The sequence below is a fragment of the Lygodium microphyllum genome, chromosome 13 (genome assembly GCF_053477565.2).
Source record: "Lygodium microphyllum isolate KBCC chromosome 13, Lygodium_microphyllum_v1.1.10, whole genome shotgun sequence".
Taxonomy (NCBI): domain Eukaryota; kingdom Viridiplantae; phylum Streptophyta; class Polypodiopsida; order Schizaeales; family Lygodiaceae; genus Lygodium; species Lygodium microphyllum.
Genome location: NC_141147.1, coordinates 151937652 through 151945394, shown reverse-complemented (window position 1 = coordinate 151945394; position 7743 = coordinate 151937652).

The following is a 7743-nucleotide window of genomic DNA, read 5'->3' as shown; positions in this document are numbered from 1 at the left end:
AACTTTCAAACTTTAAGTGGCATAATGGTCTCTTATCCTTTAAGGAATGAGTCTACATGACGCCTCTAACCAACTTCAAATAGAAAATTCTTCAAGAAATGCATTATTCACCAATGGCAAGGTATTTAGACCTTTTTTAGACATTTGATAAGTTTCACAAAATCATTTGTTGAAAATGTCTTTTGAAAGTTGTGAATAATTTCATGTCTCAATGTCTACTATGTCAATAAAACAAAGACTCTTCTCTCCTATCCAATTATTTATTACGGCTATTGCCTATCCCGAATTGTAAATGGACTAATATTTCTATGGATTTTATATTGGGTCTTCTAACTACCAAGCATGATTGGAATGGAATCTTTATCATTGACTAGTTAACAAAATCAACTCATTTTCTCCCTAACTACCAAAGCTCAATATTCATCCAAACAAGTGGAGGATCAACTTATGGAAGAAGTCTTCAAGTTGCATGGTATGCCTATGAAAATTGTTTCTGATAGGGGCTCAAAGTTTATGGGCAACTTTTGGAAGAGTTTATTAACCTCTATGGTCAATTTTTTAAAACTCCTAGCATTGCTTACCATTCTCAAATGGATGGTCAAATGGAGAGTTGTTAGGTATTTGAGACACTTTTTCCATGACACACAATCATCATTGAACAAATGGATTCATCTTGCTAATTTTTTCTATGAGTTTTCAAATGTCCCCTTTTGAGGCTCTTTACAATTACAAGATCCAGGTATCTCTGCTTTGTTCCATGGTGACATCAATCTTGAAGCTAGAGAAGAGCTAGAGAGGATGGAAATACTAATGAAGAATGCATTTGCAAATCTCAAGACACTATGAAATCATACGCTGATGATAGAATAAGGCATGTGAAAAAGATCATGATAAGCATAAAAATGTTGAGGAACTATACTACCATAATGTATCTCATAAAATGGTGAGATTTACTAATGAAAGAGTCTACTTGCCAGTCGGCTTCTTATTTATAGGCTTTTCCATGGCTTCTTCAAGAGGATTCATGACTTTGAATAAGGGACAACAATCTGTATTAAATTTTTGTAGTAAAACTAATTGCCCTAACCATATCAAACTTTGATTTTTATGTCATGAATAGGTACTTTAAGATGTCTTCTACATTTTGCTACCTCATTTATCTCATTTGAAGGCTCCTACCCAAAGTTATGGCCCTTTTACTACAATAGCCCTATTCTAAGGGACAATACTTAGGATTCTCACAGTTTTACAATAGCTATGGTGCTTTCTTCTCATGGAGGATACTTCAATGCTTTAGAGAATATTTAGTAGCAAAACTTCACGACCAAGCTGTTTTATATCAATTAATCTTTTGTACTCTTGCCATTCTCAAGTTGTGAAGACAAAACTTATTCAAGAAGGGATGGTTTGTAATGAAGTAAATTTTACCCTATGAGTCTTTGTAAAACCTTTAAAAACCTCTACTACTTAGATTTCTAGGGTTTTCTATTAAAGGCACAATGTGCTATTATAACTATCTTTTGGTTCATTTACTAAATTTAATCATCTTGATCTAGCATCAGCTTTTGGTGGGTACCAAGAACATTTTCCTATAGTTTCTTCAGTTTGTTGCCATGGTTATCTTATGCCATTGGTTAATAAAAGATTCTATTGCATGGCCATGTTTGAGCAATTCCTTTGTATTTCTCTACTTCATTAGGAGTATTTCAATTAGATTTTATGGTTAGAGTAGGAATCATTAACATCCCCCTTACAAAAGGCAAAGATTATTCTAGCCCAAAGGAGATTTAGGTGGATTTACTAATCAAAACAATCAACTTGACATTGTGTTTTGTACTTGAATGATTATCGAAGTAATATTTCATGTCCCACATCCTCTCAATTTTGAAGAACATCAAAAAGCATTAGAATGCTTTCTATCTTAATGGATGATATCAAGTGTTCAGATCAATGGGTGTATTTTCTAGCTTTCAATCCTATCCTTATTGCATCATGCTAATTCCCCAAGAAGGCCAATCCATTACCCTAATGCTTAATGACAAGCATTCTGCATCCCCAAGGGCAACCTAAAAGCACATCATAATCCACTTCCTTCATCACCACAAAGTTCACTGTGAAGTTAATCCCCAAAATTTTGATGAGCTAATCCTTTAGTATGCCAAGCAATCAAACTTTGTAAATGTTAGTTGCTATTAGATTAAAATGCACGTTTTCAATGGGTGAATTTCGCCTTGCATCTAACATCAATTGATTGATCATGCTAACTCTAGCACTTGTATATATGATCCCTCTTCAATGGTGTGGCACTCAGCTCCTTTCCAAAAGGTGTTGATTCAAAGAGCTCTCGGAAAAGATTCACTTGCTTCCACACTATTATCATTTCTTTGAATCACGTAAGTGGTGATTCTTGTTGTTCTACCCCCCCCCCCCCCCCCCCCCCTTGTCCAACATTTAAACTCTTTCAAAAGATCAAGAGTACTACTCATTAATAACCCAAGTGGTATTGTCATGTTGGTCAAAGTCAGTGTGACAACAAGGATAGGTTCTGCATACTTACACTTAAACTAGTGACTTGGCTAGTTGCTAGTTGATTTAGGGGTCGTGAGGTTTTGGCTCATTCTAGCCTCAAGTGGATCATAGGCCAACTATTCTAGCTCAGATCCTTGTCTTGGGAAAGATAGTAGCATCATGCTTTATAGCCCTATGCTAGCCATATTGAACCAAAATTCAATGCTTGCTCAACTTCTTGAGATTGTTGCACCCACTTCTTCACTTTGTCAAATTTTTCAACTATCACTTAGTGTTGAGATATCCCCTTTCCTTAGAGTCTTCCACCTTCTTGGTGTGAGAAGCAATGGTAGTACTCTTAGTTGGTTTGGTGGTAATTCCTTTGCTTTGCAACAACAAGTGTTTTTCAACTACTCTCTTCTTCCTCTTCTTGGCATTGTTATTCCCTACCATAGATCCATTAGTACTGGACAATGTTGGAATATTAACACTAGATTTCTTATTTTGAGCCCTTATAATGGCATTGATAAGTATAGATATTTTGTCATCGTCATGAATCCTCTCTATCCTAAAGAGCATGCAAGATGGGACAATGGCCTTACTCATGCTGACCTTCCTCCTAGGATATTAGTATGCATATGGGTTATCTCACATTCAAGGCATCTTGGGTCCAATTGATTGTCCTTGGAATGCTCAAATTTTTGGGAACATCTCGAGGACTTTATGGGATCTTCATCACAGTGATTTGGCACTCTTTGCTTTTCTCGCCTTAACACCATGACTAGTACATGTTAGTAATCTATGAGAATTGCATTACCTTCCTTGTTATAAATCACATATGGGTTTGAATATTCCTCTTCCTTGATCAACTCCTTGATATATTTTTTTTGGGGGGCCAGAGGGGGGGGGGGGGGGGGTGTTTCTTAGACGGAGAGCAACTATCAGTGCTAGGGTACAAGGTATTCCTACTAGGTATTGTTTGAAATGATTGGGCATAAAGGGCATGTTGATCTCTTCTCATTGCACTGTTAGTTTTTGCTCATTGGGAGATGGCAAAGCTAGCTGTGCTATAGCCAAGGTAATATAGTGCCTTCTTCTGACGTGGATATGGATTATTATTGAATGGATTTGCATATGCTATGTGCTTGGGGGATCAACAGTAAGCTCAACAATAAAATAGTGTTTAAGTCAAACATATCTAGTTTTAAGTTATTTTCCATGACCTCATGGATGTATTCATATTGAATTCTCTTTACAAGTGATTTTAAGATAGGCTTGGTATTTGACCTCTCACAACAAGAGGGATTCATTTGTGCAAGCATTGAACCTCAAAGACATATTCATGCATGCTTTGTTCCTATTATTGCTATGGGTTTATGCATCGTACAATGTGGTTGTCCCCATATTTGGCTTCAATGCCTTGAGGTTGGAAAAGTGTGATTTTTCATTTGCATCTAGTTATATGGACCATGTTCTACCCTTATTGCTCAAGCAAAGGCTAAAGGCTTGGGCCTTTTTGTCATCAGCAAAGTGCGATTGTGGGCCTCTACCACCTACACAAATTGCTCTATGAAGCTATATAGGTCATTATTTGCTCTATATTTATCTATCTACTTTTTGACTAATGGGTCCCCATATTTGGCTTCGATGCCTTGAGGTTCTCAAGCAAAGGTTGAACGCCTGGGCCTTTTTGTCATTAGCAAAGTGTGATTGTGGGCCTCTACCACCTACACAAATTGCTCTATGAAGCTATATAGGTCATTATTTGCTCTATACTTATCTATCTACTTGCTGACTAATGGTACTTTTATTGGGCCTTCGATCTTAGGGCAATGGCAAGTCCCACCAACAATGTGTTGGCTAGGTGTGGTTGATACACTTGATGTCTTGTCTACTCAATGTAGCCATGGATGACAAGAACGTCAAGAAATCTAAATGATACACCATTCAAGTGTAGCTTCACTCTATTATGTTTCAAATCTCAAGAAGAACCTTCTTAAGAATAGTCTTCCCAAGAGCATCCCTCGAACCACATCATTGAGATGCACAATGTTAATAATGCTCCAAATCTCAAGAAGAATCTTCTTGGCATTAGTAAGCTCAATTCTCAAGCCTCTTTCACTACTCACTTGTTTAAAGACCATTCTCCAATTAGTTTCACATTCCATCAAGCTTACTTGCCCCAAATCATGTAAGCTTTATAGTCTTGATAACTTGATCCTTAAACCTTCTCTTAATGCTTCAAAAAATTCCACATAACTCTCCTCTAAAAGCTCATCTCAAGACTATCTTCTATGGTAGTTTTGACTTGGCCACCCCTGACTCTCAACATGTCCATCAACATCAATAGATCCATAGAAAAATTTTCTTCAACATCCCATCATCTCTTTGTCATAATTCCTTCTGTCAAGCTTGCGCCCTCACCAAAGCCACTCACCATCCTTACTCTAAATCCCATTCCTTTACTCCTGAGCCTCTTCAACTTGCACACTCCAATATTTGTGGTCCTATGGACCTTTGAGGTAAGTTCCTTTCTCCTTCACCCCTTTTTCCTTTCTATAATTTTTATGGAGAGAGAGAGAGAGAGAGAGAGAGAGAGAGAGAGAGAGAGAGAGAGAGAGAGAGAGAGAGAGAGAGAGAGAGAGAGAGAGAGAGAGAGAGAGAGAGAGAGAGAGAGAGAGAACGGTGGAGAGATGCAAGTGGAGAGGGGGAAAGAGAGAATGAAACGTTAAAAAAGAGGGGAATTTATGAAAATCTTGAAAGAGAGAGGGGATGATGGACATGGATAGAGAGAGAGAAAAAAATAATAATTATAATTAACGAATTAGTATTAGAAAAATGTGTTAAATTATAAATTTCAAGTGTGTACAATAGAGATGGAGAGAGAGAGAGAGAGAGAGAGAGAGAGAGAGAGTGTGTGTGTGTGTGTGTGTGTGAATATTTTTTTTTAAATAAGGAGATTTAAGGTATTGTTATTAAAAAATAATAATATTATTAAAAAGAGTAAGAGTAGGTAAGAGGAGGGTGAGAGACATAGAGAGAAAGGTTGTGTTCATGACCTTTTTTTTGGAAAAATACAGAGATTAAATGAGTAAGGGAATAAGATAGAAATAAGAAAATAGAGAGAGAGAGAGAGAGAGAGAGAGAGAGAGAGAGAGAGAGAGAGAGAGAGAGAGAGAGAGAGAGAGAGAGAGAGAGAGAGAGACTTAAAGAGCAAGTAAGAGAGAAAGAAAGAGAGTGAGTGAGAGAGATAAAGAGATAACCCTGATATTGATGGAAAAACCCTTGATGATGTGGCCACTAAGAAGGAAATGTGCAAAGACCTACTCACCTATAATGAAAGAAGCAAGAAGAACTTGTAGTAGAAGAAGAGTGGAAAAGAGTGATGTGTATCCATGTTACCTTCTCCCTCCCAAAGGTACATTCTTGACATGTTGACTATGCTAGGGCTAGGATTTTTTTCATTTTTTATGGGGTAAGTCATTGGGCAAGTATGAGTTTGAGAGATAGTTTGGTAACACTTACCAAGGCAAAGTAATATTACAATAATTTAGGTTTGTTGGTCATTGTCTTTTTCTTGCTTTGATTAGTTCTAAGCAAGAGTATGATTGTATCTTGGATAGTATTATTGCCCATGAGGGCAACCTAGTGTACATTGTCCCTTGGTGTACCAAACTTCTTCCCTTAAGATTTTCTATTCAATGAATGCCCTATGTGGTTCACTTTCCCCTTCCTTCTTGATTGGCTAGACAAGAAAATCTACTTGCTAGCTTTGGGTTAGACGTTGTATATCCTGCCCCTTGCCACCAATATTGCCAGAGTAATAAAATGTGCATTCATTTTATGGAACCAAAGAAAATGTCATGAATCGCATGGTAGGGGGATTTGCCCAACTGTTGCCATGCCGAACATACACAATGCATGCAAAAAGAAGCTTACTTACGAACCCAAGAAGAGAGATGGAGGCTAAAACATTTTCTTGCTAACTTTTTTTTTTTCCTTCCTCACACTGTACAATGTACACACAATATAGATAAGATATACATAAAGAAAAGTGGTCTACTAAGTCAAAAAACATATAACTAACTATATAATCTTAAGTGGTTATAACAATGTCAACTGTAGGAAGTGTAACTAACCAAATATAGTAAATGATGAGTCAACGGCCATATGAGGATCATAATGGCTAGTGATCTAAAAGTATAGCTCTGGGGACCCATCTAACCAAGCAACCTATCATCAATGTCTACACATATTAATCTTGCTATCACAACACTCCCCCTCAATATCAACTTCATCTTTGCAACTCCAAATAAGCTTCAAAATCCTCAAACCTTCTTTGCACCCAATGCTTTCATAAAAATTTCAACTACCTTATTATGTTATATTGACATGCACTAAGTCAATCTCAGCTACAAGCAACTTCTCTCTCAAAAAATGGTAATGCACCTCAGTCTATTTTATCCTAGCCTAGAACACAAGGATCCTAGCCAATTGTATTATGTTGTCACACAATTAATGACAACTTGACCATCTCCCTACACATCCATAGAAGCCAATAACTTTTATAGCTATACGACCTCACATATTACCATAGCAATGCTACTATATTCAATCTTTGTACTTGATAAAGCAATCATTTGTTGCTTTTTGTTGCTCTAAGTAACTGCTACACTATCAAGAGAAAACATGAATATGCTACTAGTAGATATTTTATTGGACATGCTACTAGCCGAATCTTCATTTGTAAACCTAAAGACCTATACATCCTTATCTACATCATTAAAAATTCCATAATGTAAGGTGGGTTTCACATACCTCATTATACATTTGATTGTATCCAAATGAGGCTTCCTAGATACCTATATAAACCGACTCATAAGCCTAATAACATAGCTCAAGTCTAGCCTTGTGATAGTCATATAAATTCAACTCCATGTTATCCTCGTGAACATAGTAGTCTCATCCCCAACATCAACACTCAACTTTACATTTTCCTCCAATGGCATTGAAAGAGGCTTACATGCCATCATATTATACTTGGATAGCATATCCAACTCATACTTCCTTTGGAACAACCATATATCATAAGTAGATCTAATCACCTCAATACCAAGAAAGTACCTCAATTCACCTAAATCTTTCATCACAAGCTTCTACTTCAAAAGTCCCTTAATATCAGCGATCTCACTATCACTATCACCTATAATAGCTAAGTCATCTACATAGATAACT